The 15,884-nt window shown below is 43.0% G+C and overlaps 1 non-coding gene across 1 annotated transcript; it reads left to right on the forward strand.

Moving 5' to 3' along the window:
- Window positions 1–354: 354 nt before the first annotated feature.
- Window positions 355–536, forward strand: LOC144511588 (U2 spliceosomal RNA). Its single transcript, XR_013500849.1, has one exon. It is a non-coding gene; the product is annotated as a U2 spliceosomal RNA (small nuclear RNA).
- The last annotated feature ends 15,348 nt before the right edge of the window (window positions 537–15,884 follow it).

Consider the following 15,884-nt stretch of genomic DNA (forward strand, 5'->3'; position numbering starts at 1 on the left):
AGAGTTATTTTGTAAGTCAATCTTGCATCAAAAATACCTTCTGAATTGAATCAGATGGAATTGAGACTCTTTGCATTTATATTTTCAGAACTGAATATCTGATTATGCATCAACCATAAAATCTGGCAGCATTAGGAGAAAGCCAGCTGTTTGAAAGAGTTGTCCAATTAATCCCACTGCTCACTTCTTTCCTCCTAGCGCTGCAAATGTTCTCCCCTGTAAGTATTTGCCCAGTCATATCTATTATCTTGAATTCTAGTTTTTCTGCAGCTCTGCTGGTGATTAAGTGTCTGAAGAATTGGCAGCAGCTCCATGCAGTATCACTGAGACGGCTTGGAACCCCAGTCCTGTTCAATCGCTTCTCGGCCTTTTGGCTAAGATCAAGTGTAGTATGGATAGGATGCTGCGCTTGGTTGAGGTCATTAGGTTACATTTAAGCTTCATTTGAAGCAATTTTTAAAAGCGGCATCTCGGCCTTTTGGCTAAGATGCAAATGAGATCAAGCCTTGGAGGAGGAGGACTTGCACCTACTCCAATCAGCTTGGCTCATGTAGATCAGGCCCAAGATCAGGAGTGGAGGCCCTGTCTTGTCAGCTTGGATCGGAAATGTCTCAACTTGTTGAGACTCTGAATTGGACTTGATTTGATTGAATTGGAAAAGTATTTTTAAAAATTGGATGGAATTCAGCACTAACTATTAATTGTATATTAATTATGCGTTAATTGTATTCAGGTGATGAGTATTAATTGGGAATTCACTGGTGTTCTGCTCACACGAACACCATATAAAAAAAACACAACAAGCAGGTTAAAGAGGCATTTTTTTTATTCATTCATGGGATGTGGGCATCCCTGGCTAAGTCAGCATTTATTACCCATCCCTAATTGCCTTCTTGAGCCAAGGCAGCCCCTGTGGTGTAGGTACATCCACAGTGCTGTTCGGGAGGGAATTCCAGGATTTTGATCCAGCAACAGTGAAGGAAGGGCGATATATTTCCATGTCAGGATGATGAATGTTTAGGGAATGTGCAGGTGGTGGTGTTCACGTGTGTCTGCTGCCCCTGTCCTTCTAGATGGACAGTGGCTTTGGGTTTGGAAGGTGCTGCCTAAGGAGCCTTGTTGATGGTGATGCCATTGTGGAGGGGGGAGTGAATGTTTATGGAAGAGGTGCCAGTTCCTATGTGATTTGTGTCTCTGTAAATAAAATCTTGTGAGTGAATAAAGACTAAGCTTCATGTTTTATTCTTCATTACCTGCCTAGCTTGAGTTTGGATACTACCCACCAGTAAAATCTTAGCATCACTCAGGAGGGAAATTCCTTCCGTTGCTGCCCAAATTTTCCAGCCATATTGAAGCAGCCAGATTCTGAAAAGTGGTGACGTCTTGGCCTTCTCACATTCCCTGACAACTGCGCCCAGTTAGTAATAGGTGGGCATTTCATTTCATTTTAATATTCGTTTTGAAATGACAGACCATTGCATTAGTGTCTGCATCAACTGAGTATGGGATCCCTATTGTAAATGATTGCTAGGCAAGGGTAAACAATTGGAGACCATGAAAAGGACAGATTAATATAGACGTAAGTATATTTTGATAGTTCCCAACCATTTATCATCTTTCAAATCTATTTTTTTTCCCAATTGGCTGTTAGATTCCTGTAATTTTTAATTACTTTTTCTGCATTACCACCATTCTGATACCAATGGGCTTCCCAATGGGAACCGGTCTAACTTACGTGCCTGCAATAGGAGGAGCATCTATAGACTGTGCCAGAAACCTCAAGCTGCACAAGAGATACTGGGCACTGTGCTCAGCAGTGAACCAGCAATATCTGAACATCCACATCCTCCCACTTCGCAGGAAGAGAGGAAACTGCTTCACTTCAGCAGAGTGTCGCCCTGGTACCAGCTCTGAGAACAACAACTTGCATTTATATTGCACGCCTCACATAGTGAAATGTCTGAAAATATTACATAGTGAAGATATATTAACATACTCCTGATATTGTTGTTAAGATGTGCGAATGTCTGACTAACTGTAATGTTTGATGCAATGACTGGAGTGTCTGAGGCCAGCCAACTCAAAAACAGCTTCTTCCCTGCTGCTGCCAGACTTTTGAATGGACCTACCTCGTATTAACTTGATCTTTCTCTACACCTTAGCTATGACTGTAACACTACTCTCTCCTTTCCTTCTCTATGTACGTTTTGCTTTGCCTGTATAGCATGTAAGAAACAATAATTTTCACTGTATACTAATACACGTGACAATAATGAATCAAATAAAGAAGTATGTAATATTTTCTGCGGCTCTACATCAAAGACAGTGCATGATGGTCATTGACATCAGCTATGGGATTGTTATAGAAACCCAGTTGTCCTGTAGGGAAGGAAACCTGTCATCCTTACCCTGTCTGAGCCTTTATGTAATACTGGTTTCACATCATCACACTTGACTCTTAACTTCCTTCCGAAGTAGTGTCGCAAGTCACTTGGTTATATTAAACCATCTTCTGGGGGAAACTGGAGTTTAGAAGAGTGGGGGCATGTGACTTGACTGAAGTATATAAGATCCTGAACAGTATTGACAAGGTGGATGTAGAAAGAACATTACCTCTTCAGGGCGAGTCCAGAACTCGGAGACATTTTTTAAAATTAGGGATTGCCCTGAGGACAGAGATGAGGAGAGTTTGTTTCTCTGAGTGTTGTGTAACTTTGGAACTCTCTGCTTCATAAGGCGGTGGAAGCAGGGTCATTGAATATTTTTAAAGAGGAGGTAGATAGAATCTTGTTGGGTAAAGGAATCAAAGGTTATCAGGATAGATGGGAATGTGGATCTCGACACAAACAGATCAGCCATGATCTTATTGAATGGAGGAGCAGTCTCAAGGGTTTGAATGACCTACTCTTTCTTCTATTTCATATGTTTGTAACGGAGAATGGCAATAAATGTCAGCGATGAAAACATCCCAAGAATAAAAGTTTTAAGGTTCTGCATGTGACTTGCGCTCTACTGATTCAATACACGCTAAAATATTTGAAATCTGCTTTCGCTTCTCCTCACTAACATCCCGAGCTTTCATGACCATTAAGACACACATTAAAAATATGATCCATACTCTATTAAAAGGTCCATGGAGTGAGTTATGATGTAACAAAGTCAAAGAGTTCATATTGGGTTTGTAATGGACTTGCACTTTGCTGCTGCAGTTTTATGAGGTAATTTGAAGCCTTCTGATTATGTTAGAAACTTGTAACTTTCCAACACAGCTGTTGTTTTATGTACTTGTTGCTGTGCTAACTTTTTGAAGTATTTTATTATGTGCATGCTTCCTCTCTCTCTCTTTCTGAACCTCCCACCACACCAACTGAAAGATGGTGCAGTGTGTAAAGAGCTAAAGAAAAGTGTCTGGTGCCTTTCTGTGCCTTAAGAAAATATGAACTAGGAGCAGGAGTAGGCCATCTGGCCCCTCAAGCCTGTTCCACCATTCAGTAAGATCATGGCTGATCTTTTCATGGACTCAGCTCCACTTACCCACCCACTCACCATAATCCTTAATTCTTTTACTGTTCAAAAATCTACCTATCTTTGCTTTAAAAACATTCAGCAAGGTAGCCTCAACCACTCCACTGGGCAGGGAATCCCACAGATTCACAACCCTTTGCATGAAGAAGTTCCTCCTCAACTCAGTATTAAATCTGCTCTCCCATATTTTGAGGCCATGCCACCTAGTTCTAGTTTCACCCGCCAGTGGAAACAACCTCCCTGCTTCTATCTTATCTATTCCCTTCATAATTTTATATGTTTCTATAAGATCCCACCTCATTCTTCTAAATTCCAATGTGTATAGCCCCAGTCTATTCAGTCTCTCCTCATAAGTCAACCCTCTCAACTCCAGAATCAACCTAGTGAATCTCCCCTGCACCCCCTCCAAGGACATCCTTTCCTGCAGCGTATCAGATAGACAACGTTGGCCGAGTTGCATGAGTGTGTACTGTGTACCCGGTGGGTGGTGTTCTCACGTGAGATGATGGCATCTGTGTCGATGATCCGGCACGTCTTGCAGAGGTTGCTGTGATCCCGGTTCTCCTGAAGGTTGGGTAGTTTGCTGCGAACAATGGTCTGTTTGAGGTTGCGCGGTTGTTTGAAGGCGGTTGTTGGGGGTGTGGAGATGGCCTTGGCCAGATGTTCGCCTTCATCGATGACATTTAGAAGGCTCCAAAGAAGATGCTGTAGTTTCTCCGCTCCACGGAAGTACTGGACGATGAAGGGTACTCTGTTGGTCGTGTCCGGTGTTTGTCTTCTGAGGAGGTCGGTGCGATTTTTCGCTATGGCGCGTCGGAACTGTCGATCGATGAGTCGAGCGCCATATCCCGTTCTTACATTCAGCAGAGTAAGAGAGAGTCTCTATTGTAGACGGTGCACTTCAGAAGAGGGAAAGAAAAGAGAGAACTAAAATTAACATGGCACGCATTTCATAGAATCCTTCGTGCAGAAGGAGGCCATTCAGCCCATTGAGCTTGCACCCACACATCCTTCGCTGCCACAGAATGCTCAAAGCCAATGATGAGGTTTTGAAGTGTCATGTTGGAGTGTGGGAGCTGAAGTGGAACTTGAATCCATAACCTTCCAAGTCAAGAATGAGAGCTACTGACTCGGAAAGCTGAGACAGTAAAACACAAATTTCAGAATCAGTTAACAGAGTGCACCAGAGTCTGGGAACCCTAAGAGATTTGTTGCTATTTGATTTTAATATATATTTTTAAAACTGTCCCCAGTGACTGGAAGGATAATCAACAGAGGGCACAGATTTTAGGTGATAGGCTGAAAATCCAGAGACAACATGGCGAAAAACATTCTTATGCAATGACTGGTTACAATTGGGAATGCTCTGTCCGACAGGGTGGGGAACACAGAATAATTATAGTCTTCAAAGGAAAATTGGATAAATGTTCAAAGGAGAAAAGTATTGAAGAGTAAAGAGTGGGGGAGTGGAAATGAGTGGATTACTATTGGAAAGAGCTGGTTAAGACTTGATGGGCCAAGTGGTCCCTTCTGGTTCACTATTGTTGGAGAGAGCCTGCTGAGCTAGAGGAGGAATGATGTAGACTATGCCAAGATGGATATTTTAGAAAGAAAGGGAGAATGACAGTGTTTGGAGAGAGAAACTTCTCGCTCACTAGGAACCCTAGTGTCAGGGGGATTAGCTGGGTAAATGGGTAAGGCTAAGCAGGGTTGCAGGAATAGGGTCTGGGTGGGATTGTGGTCAGTACAGACTCAATGGGCCGAATGGCCTCTTTCTGTACTGTAGGATTTCTATGATTCTATGATGCATTACTGTCAGAAATTGCAATGCAGGCAAGGCAATTGTCTGCACTGATGTAAATTTTATATTTAGCATGTGAGATTTGGTGTGGCCAACAAAGCTGGGCCCATCTGCAGGCTGGAGTTAGACAAGTTTCACTCTTTCACCAGAGTGAGTTTTCATAGAATCATAGAATCCCTACAGTACAGAAGGAGGCCATTCGGCCCATTGAGTCTTTACCAACCACAATCCCACTCAGGCTCCATTCCTGCAACCCCACACATTTACCCGACTAATCCCCCTGACACAAGGGTCAATTTAGCATGGCCAATCGACCTAACCCGCACATCTTTGGAGTGTGGAAGGAAACTCACACAGACATGGGGAGAACGTGCAAACTCCACACAGGCAGTGACCCGAGGCCGGAATTGAATCTGGGTCCCTAGCGCTGTGAGGCAGCAGTGCTAACCACTGTACCACCGTGCCCCCACCCCCCCAGCTCAGAAAAAACAAAAATACTCTGGGGCCATCTTACCAATAAAATTCTAAGTGCCGAACGAGTGTGAAAATGGGGGAGAATTGCACCTAGATGCTATCTTATGGCACTTAGAAAAAATGAGGCAAAGTGTGATTCTTGCCAGTAGGGCGAGTGGGTGGAGTCTAGTCATGCTGGGAAGCCAGCTGCTGAGCTGTAGGGGCACTATTGTAGCAATGTGACGATCCGGTAAAATCGTCCCCTCTATTTTCCCACCTGCTTGCATCCTTTATTGTGACACCCTTAAAATTAACCTTTTCTTTTCTTTCAATTTTCCTCTCACTGTGCAACCAATGCAAGGGGAGCTAAGCTTAGACTGGGCTAACGGAAGATGCATTTCAAAACACAGTCCAGCAAGGTGCCAACAGCTTAGGGAGTGAGACATTTTGAAAAGTGAATGTTGCACGATGGTCAACAGGCAATCATTGAACCTCAGGAGTCTAATATGTTTTGTAAATGACAGGACTATTGGTACAGTTTATGTTGATATCAGACATGTTCAACTGTCTAACTTCCTCCAATTCTTCTGTGTGTATCGTACCCAATGGAGGTTCACAATCATTGATCTGATTTTCCAGTTCACACTGGGTTAACACAAATTCACACCTGTGGCTACGAATCTTAATCTTCCTTCATGTTTCGTAGCTTTAATCCTGAGCACAGAACTAGCAGACTACAGATGGAACAATAGCCGAGAAGAAATATTTTCCCACGGAAAGTGGATATGTGGATCAGACAAGCATCAGAAGCAGCTAAGGCTGGTCGCTCAATTCCTTAATAAATATGGATAAATATCTGGTTGGATTTGGGATTGGTGTGGTATTAAACGTGACCAAACTGCCACTTTGCAATTGCTGCCAGATATCTATGATTAAATACAAACCATTCTTTGATTAAATTATGCTATGGAATCACTCCCAAGCATGCAGTCCCAATCTTGAGTGTGTGCTTAGAATGCCTTAAGCCTCTGTTGGGGAATAGGCAGCTCTACATGTGTTTTATATCAGGCAGAACAGTTTGCTTTTATAGCAATCAGCTGGCAAGGTGGGAATAGGATCTGAGCCAACTGCATTTTATTTCACAGGCCTCTTGGGTTTAATGAAGGTAACGCTCTTGTCAGGGCTGCACAGTGGTTAGCACAGCAGTCTCACAGCGCCAGGGACCCGGGTTCATCTCTGGCCTGGGGTCTGTCTGTGTGGAGTTTGCACATTCTCCCCGTGTCTGCATGGGTTTCCTCCGGATGCTCAGGTTTCTTTACACAATCCAAAGATGTGCAGGTTAGGTGGATTGGCTATGCTAAATTTGAGGCTAAAGGGGCTAAGTTGCCCCTTAATTTGTGTGAGTGTGGCTATGCTTGATGTGGTGTAAAGCTTTAAGCCTCTGGTGATGGATGATTAGCTACAGAAAACAAATGAAAGTTTGATCTTTGCACCATCAGGGTGCAGACAGGTTGGGAGGGAGAAGCACCCCTGTAGAACACACATGAGGGGGAATTCCCTCATATTTTGGATAAAAAGGTTTAGGTACTCCTTTAAGATGAAAGGTGCTTGTGATTTGCTTGGGTGGAAATGCTCTGTGCCATTGTGGATATCACTTAAAACCAGTGATTATTTGCACATACCCGTATTCTCTACAATGATGTTCCAATCCTGCAATCTCTGTCAGCAAGTTGCACTCAAAGGACAGAATGTCAAATATTTTGGTGTAACATTGCAGAGACAATTCTCTGCTATTTGTAATCACTCCAAATGATTACCAGACTTCATATTGTTTTTGTATCTTCACCTGGAGAAAATTGTGAAGGTGTGGAGAGTTAGACAGTTTGACAATCAGTGACCAATCCTGGGCATTTATACCTCCACAACAGGGACACCCACCAGAGAGATAGGAAGATGCCAGGCATTGACACTGACAGCTGGCAGATGTTGATGACCACAACCTCTGTAGCTCAGCTGGCCAAGAAGAGGGCCGAGAGAAAACAGAGACCAGTGAACCGTGCACCTTCTCAGCCTGCAGTCTTTTGCCACAGCAAATGTGGCAGAGACTGCTGTGTCAGAGTGGGGCTCCTGAGACACACCAGATGATGTTTAACAGAGAGTTGGCCGCCACTGCACAAATCATCGCCTTATAAGACAGAAGGCTGCCAATTAACTATATTGATGGCTAATATATATTGGCTGAAACATGCAGGCAGTAAAAAAGGCAAATGGTACGTTGGCCAGCATTCCGATACGATTCGAGTACAGGAGCAGGGATGTCTTGCTACAATTACATGAGGCCACGCATGGAATTTTGCGTGCAGAACTGGTCTCCTTATCTGAGAAAGGATGTTCTTGCTCCAGAGAGAGTGCATAGAAGGTTTACTAGACTGATTCCTGGAATGGCAGGATTGACATATGAGGAGAAATTGAATCGGTTAGGATTGTATTCACTGGACTTCAGAAGAATGAGTGGGGATCTCATAGAAACCTATAAATTCGAACAGGACTAGACAGGGCAGGTGCAAGAAGGATGTTCCTGATAGTAGGGGTGTCCAGAACAGGGTCACAGTCTGAGGATACAGGATAGGCCATTATGGACAGAGATGAGGAGAAATTTCTTCACCCAGAAAGCGGTCAGCCTGTAATTACCAGCACAGAAAGTAGTTGAGGCCAAAACACTGTATGTTTTCAAGAAGCAATTAGCTATAGCACTTGAGGTGAAGGGGATCAAAGGATAAGGGGGGAAGGCGGGATCAGGCTTTTGGGTTGGATGATCAGCCATGGGCATAATGAATGATGGAGAAGGTTCAAAGGGCCAAATGGACTCCTCCTGCTCATATTTTCTATGTTTTTATGAAACCTATAATTATTTAAATACACTTAGAAATGAGCAGAAATGTAATCTTTCTTCAAGCTTCTTAATCTGTTAACAATATATATCTATTATTCTACTTATATACCATCTTAAGCTCTCAGTTACTTGATGTTGATATATATATATATGCAGGAAGAACATCAGGAAGCATATTTTATGTAAAAATAAATGAAAAGTAGGCAATAACACAGTGACAGTATTCCACTGTTTAAACATTAAGACATTAATGTCATCCAATGGGAACTAAATTTCAAGAGGCTCTTTTTTAAGTCAAAAATAACAACTTATCTTGAGGTGATTCACAGACACGTTAATAAGTATTATTTTGATTTGATTTGATTTATTATTGTCACATGTATTGGTATACAGTGAAAAGTATTGTTTCTTGTGCACTATACAGACAAAACATACTGTTCATAGAGTACACAGGGGAGAAGGATAGGTGAGGGTGCGGAATATAGTGTTACAGTCACAGTTAGGGTGCAAAGAAAGATCAACTTAATATGAGGTAGGTCCATTCAAAAGTCTGATGGCAGCAGGGAAGAAACTGTTCTTGAGTTGGTTGGTATGTGTTTTCAGACATTTGTATCTTTTTCCCAACAGAAGAAGGTGGAAGAGAGAATGTCCAGGGTGTGTGGGGGTCCTTGATTATGCTGGCTGCTTTTCTGAGGCAGCAGGAAGTGTAGATAGAGTCAATGGATGGGAGGCTGGTTTGTGTGATGGACTGGACTACATTTACAATCCTTTATAGTTTCTTGCAGTCTTGGTCAGAGCAGAAGCCATACCAAGCTGTGATACATCTGGAAAGGTTGCTTTCTATGCTGCATCTGTGAAAATTGGTAAGAGCCATAGTGGACATGCCAAATTTCCTTAACTTCTTGGGAAAGTAGAGGTATTGATGGGCTTTCTTAGGACCGGTCAACGAAAGCTTGGTAAGTTTTAAGGAATGAATTAAAGGAGCCAAGAGATGTGGAAAGGTTTAGGGAGAGAATTCTAGATTCTAAGGTACAGAAAGTTGAAGGTTTGGCCTCCAATGGGTTGAGTGAAGAAAACTAGACAGGAGCCAGAATTGGAAGTGCACAGAAATCTCAAGTTGAATAGGGCTAGAGGAGATGACAGCACAGTGGTTAGCACTGCTGCTTCACAGCTCCAGGGACCTGGGTTCAATTCCCGGCTTGGGTCACTGTCTGTGTGGAGTCTGCACGTTCTCCTCATGTCTGCGTGGGTTTCCTCCGGGTGCTCCGGTTTCCTCCCACAGTCCAAAGATGTGCGGGTTAGGTTGATTGGCCATGCTAAAATTGCCCCTTAGTGTTCTGGGATGCGTAGATTAGAGGGATTAGCGGGTAAAATATGTAGGGATATGGGGGTAGGGCCTGGGTGGGATTGTGGTCAGTGCAGACTCAATGGGCCGAATGGCCTCCTTCTGTACTGTCGGGTTTCTATGACTTTCTATGAGATAGGATGAAAGGCCATTGACCGGACTTAATCAATGCCAAGCCTGCTGAATATTTTCAGCATGTCCTGTTTTCATTTTGCAGTACTTACTACATGTCATGTTTCAATTTTCTCATATAATACATCACTGTATGTGAGAAGCTTTAGGCATGTCAGTTATCTTTGATATTCAAACATTTTTAAAGTTTTGGAACTTTATTTTTGTATAAAATAAATTTAAACCTTTTTTAAAAAACATGTTTTTATTGAAAATTTTCCACTTTACCCAAAACGCAACAAATTCCCAAATTCTAGCACCGTACAGAGTAATCATTACTCCACATACATATGCAGAAAAGACCAGCGAATATTCATACAAATGGTTCAAATGATCAGTCCTTGCAATTGCTGTCATCAATATATCCTCTTGTATGGATAATGAAAGGATACCAGAAAGCATGGGGGTCTCAGGATAACAGGATAAAACCAAAAGCACATGGCCCCATGATGCACACCCTCCTCCACAGGATAAGAGGGACAGAGCTACACAATATGTGGGATCCATTATAGGGTAATATGCAACCAACCAGGGCCTAACTCAACATCCCAGGACCTCCAAGCAATGAAAGGATAACTTAGAAAAAAGGACAACACCAGCATACTGCCATCGGTACAAGACGTGGCATCTCAGTGTACACTCTCGTAAATAATATGCTTTCTTGTGGCATCCCTGCAGTCTAAGGTGTTTATGTATTTTTTCACATTGACTGACCTCCTTTCACTTGTATTAAAGTTTTTTTAAATTTTAGTGAACTACCCAAAACAAGCAGGTCCTCAGTTATTTAAGCTCAACTCTCCCAACCTGTCCTGCTGTCTTCAATAATTCATGTACTATTCAAAAAGAGAGGTAGATAGAAAACAGGGAACTATAGACCTGTGAGCCTAACGTCAGTACTGGGGAAGTTGCTATAGTCCATTATCAAGGATTTCACAACTCGGCATTTGGAAGGCAGTAGCATAATCAGACAAAGTCAGCATGGATTTACAAAAGGGAAATCATGCTTGATGAATCTATTGGAATTTTCTGAGGATGTAACTCAAAGAGTTGACCGAGGTGAACCAGTGGATGTGGTTCATTGAGACTTTCAGAAGGCTTTCGACGAGGTCTCACGTAACAGACTACTATGTTAAGTTAAAGCACATGGGATTGCAAGTAATGTCTTGAGATGGATAGAAAGCAAAGAGTTGGCATAAATGGGTCTTTTTTGATTGGCAGTCTGTGACAAGTGGGGTTCCGCAGGGATCTGTGCTAGGACCCATACTGTACACATTATATATTAATGATTTGGAAGAGGGAACTGAATGTATTATCTCCAGATTTGTAAGATGATATAAAGTTGTGTGGGAGGGTGAGCTGTGAGGATGATGCAGAGATGCTACAGTGTGATTTGGACAGGCTGAGTGTGTAGGCATCTGCATGGCAGATGCAGTATATTGTGGATAAATGTGAGGTTATCCACTTTGGTAGCAATAATAGGAAGACAGATTATTACTTGAATGGAAATAAATTGAGAGATATTCAACGAGACCTTTGAGTCCTCATGCATCAGTCGCTGAAAGTAAACACGCAGGTACAGCAGGCAGGAAAGGAGGCAAATGGTATGTTGGCCTTCATAGCGAGAGGATTTGAATATAGAGATAGAGATATTTTGCTGCAATTGTACAGGGCATTGGTGAGGCCAATCTGGAGTATTGTGTGCAGTTTTGGTGTCCTTATTTGAGGAAGGATATCCTTGCTATAGAGGGAGTACAGCAAAGGTTTACCAGGCTGATTCTTGGGATGGCAGGCCTGTCATATGAGAGATTAAGTCGGTTAGGATTATATTCATTGGAGTTTAGAAGAGTGAGAGGGGATCTCACAGAAACTTATAAAATTCTAACATGGTTAGACAGGGTAGATTCAGAAAGAATGTTCCCGATGGTGGGGGAGTCCAGAACTAGGGGTCATAGTTTGAGGATAAGGGATAAACCTTTTAGAACTGAGGTGAGGAGAAATTTCTTCACCCAGAGGGTGGTGAATGTGTGCAATTCACTACCATCAAATGTAATTGAGGCCAAAGCATTGTCTGATTTCAAGAAAAAATTAGATTTGGCTCTTAGGGCTAAAGGGATCAAGGGATATGGGAGGAAGGGGGGAATCAGGATATTGAATTTGATGATCAGCCATGATCAAAATAAATGGCGGAACAGACTTGAAGGACCGAATGGCCTACTCGTGCTTCTAGTTTCTATGTTTCTATATACACCTAGGTCCTCCTGCTCCTCCACCTGCTATAGAATTGTACCTTTTATTTTCTATTGTCTCTCTGCATTCTTCCTACTGATATTGATCACTTCACATTCTTTGCATTAAAGTTCACCTGCTATTTATCTGTACATTCTACAAACACAAGTTATTTTGAAATTGTCCTCTTCATGGTTCACAATACTTGCAAATTTTGTATTTTTTACAATTTCTGAAATTGTACCCTATACAGCAAGGTCTAGGTTTTATGTGTCCTGTATCCATGTTGCTATTTTTCCTTTCATTCCATGAGCTAAAACATTGCTCACAAACTGTTGTATGGCTCTTTGTCAATTGCCTTTTGGAAATCGGGGTTCATCACATTAACAGCATTGCCCCCATCAACCCTTTCTGTTTCCTCATGAAAAAACTCAAGCAAGTTAGTTAGATGTGACTTATCCATAAGAAATCCTGTTGGCTTTCCTTAATTAACCTGTCCAATAGTCCAAGTGACTAACAATTTTGTCCTGAGTTATCAATTCTAAAGCGTCCCCACCGAGGGGCATTCAGCGATTGATGCACGAGGATTTAAAGTACTTGTTGAGTATCCACCTCTCTCAATTTACACCCATTCAAGTAATAATCTGTCTTCCTATTATTGCTACCAAAGTGGATAACCTCACATTTATCCACATCATACTGCATGTGCCATGCAAATACCCACACAGCCTGTCCAGATCACGCTGTAGCATCTCTGCATCCTCCTCACAGCTCACCCTCCCACCCAACTTTATATCATCTGCAAATCTGGAGATAATACATTCAGTGGGGTGAATACATTTAACCGAGGTTAAACTGATCAGCTTGTAATTACTGGCCTTACCTTTACACTCTTTTTGCACAAGGATGAAGCATTTGTGATTCTCCAGTCCTCTGGCACCATCTCTGAGTCTAGGGAACATTGGAAAGTTATGGCCAGTGCCTCCACAATTTCCACTCTCACTTCAAAGAACAAAGAGAACAAAGAACAATACAGCACAGGAACAGGCCCTTCGGCCCTCCAAGCCCGCGCCGCTCCCCGGTCCAGGATTGAATCCTGAATCCAGGATCCCCGCCCAATTTTCCAGCCTATCTACATACCAATATCCTATCCACCGAGCTGTCCCTCACAGCTACGATGCTTAACTCTTTGTTTACCTATTAACTCACCCCCACCCCCCCATTCCAGACCATGTGATCTCCAGGGAGAGGCGAAAACCCAGAGTGAAAAACCCCAGGGCCAATATGGGGAAAAAAAATCTGGGAAATTCCTCTCCGACCCCCTGAGACGATCGAAACGAGTCCAGGAGATCACAATGGCCCTGATCGGAAAATGCTTCCCAACCCTAGTCATTTCCACTTCCACGAACACCATATGAATTCCCTGCCCCCGAGACAGGTTCCCAACTATCCGCAGTCTCGCTCTGTACTGGCACCAGCAAGATGATCATAGAATGAAGCCTTGAAACGAGAAACAAGGAACAATTAGCCCGCGCCGCTCCCTGGTCCAAACTAGACCACTCTTTTGTATCCCTCCATTCCCACTCCGTTCATATAGCTGTCTAGATAAGTCTTAAACGTTCCCAGTGTGTCCGCCTCCACCACTTTGCCCGGCAACACATTCCAGGCCCCCACGACCCTCTGTGTGAAATATGTCCTTCTGATATCTGTGTTAAACCTCCCTCCCTTCACCTTGAACCTATGACCCCTCGTGAACGTCACCACCGACCCGGGGAAAAGCTTCCCACCGTTCACCCTATCTATGCCTTTCATAATTTTATACACCTCTATTAAGTCTCCCCTCATCCTCCGTCTTTCCAAGGAGAACAACCCCAGTTTCCCCAATCTCTCCTCATAACCAAGCCCCTCCATACCAGGCAACATCCTGGTAAACCTCCTCTGTACTCTCTCCAAAGCCTCCACGTCCTTCTGGTAGTGTGGCGACCAGAACTGGACGCAGTATTCCAAATGCGGCCGAACCAACGTTCTATACATCTGCAACATCAGACCCCAACTTTTATACTCTATGCCCCGTCCTATAAAGGCAAGCATGCCATATGCCTTCTTCACCACCTTCTCCACCTGTGACGTCACCTTCAAAGATCTGTGGACTTGCACACCCAGGTCCCTCTGCGTCTCTACACCCTTATGGTTCTTCCATTTATCGTGTAGCTCCTCCCTACATTATTCCCACCAAAATGCATCACTTCGCATTTATCAGGATTGAACTCCATCTGCCATTTCCTTGCCCAAATTTCCAGCCTATCTATATCCTTCTGTAGCCTCTGACAATGTTCCTCACTATCTGCAAGTCGTGCCAGTTTTGTGTCGTCCGCAAACTTACTGATCACCCCAGTTACTCCTTCTTCCAGATCATTTATATAAATCACAAACAGCAGAGGTCCCAATACAGAGCCCTGCGGTACACCACTAGTCACAGGCCTCCAGCCGGAAAAAGACCCTTCCACTACCACCCTCTGTCTTCTATGACCAAGCCAGTTCTCCACCCATCTAGCCACCTCCCCCTTTATCCCATGGGATCCAACCTTTTTCACTAGCCTACCATGAGGGACTTTGTCAAACGCTTTACTAAAGTCCAGATAGACAACATCCACGGCCCTTCCTTCGTCAACCATTTTGGTCACTTCTTCAAAAAACACCACCAGGTTAGTGAGGCATGACCTCCCTCTCACAAAACCATGTTGACTATCGTTAATGAGTTTATTCCTTTCTAAATGCGCATACATCCTATCTCTAAGAATCTTCCTTCAGTATCCTCGGATGCATCTCATTGGGTGCTGGTGCCTGAGCAACTTGAAGTACAGACAACCTTTCCAATAAATTGTCATCAATTTTAAACCCTTCAAGGGTCTGAACTAGCTCCTTTTTTCACCATGACTTGAGGAGCATCTTGTTACTGGGTAAAAACAGGTGCAAAGATTCATTTAATACCTTAGTCATGCCCCCTGTCTCCATGCATAAATTCCCTTTCTGATCAACCTGATTGCTCCTTTTACCATGCTTCTGTTATTTATATGCCTTCAGAAGATTTTGGAATTCCTTTTTATGTTAGCTACCAATTTCTTCTCAAATTTTCTTTTGGCTTTCTTTTTGCTTTTCAATCCCCTTCTAAACTTTCTATATTCAGCCCGGTTCTCAATTGCATTATCCACCTGATATCTGTCATAAGCACACTTTTTCCACTTCATCTTAATCTCTATCTCTTACACCATCCAGGGAGCTCTGAGGTTTTCTTTTTGCCCTATCTTTCCCCTTTCTGGGAAGATACCTTGACTGCATTGAACCACCTATTCTTTAAATGCAGCCCATTGTTCAGTTATAACCTTTCCTGCTAATCTGTGATACCAATTTATCTGGGCCAGATCAATTCTTTCCCCATTGAAGTTGACTTTCTCTGAGTTAATTATTCT

The sequence above is a fragment of the Mustelus asterias genome, chromosome 24 (assembly GCF_964213995.1).
Source record: "Mustelus asterias chromosome 24, sMusAst1.hap1.1, whole genome shotgun sequence".
NCBI classification, from domain to species: Eukaryota; Metazoa; Chordata; class Chondrichthyes; order Carcharhiniformes; family Triakidae; genus Mustelus; species Mustelus asterias.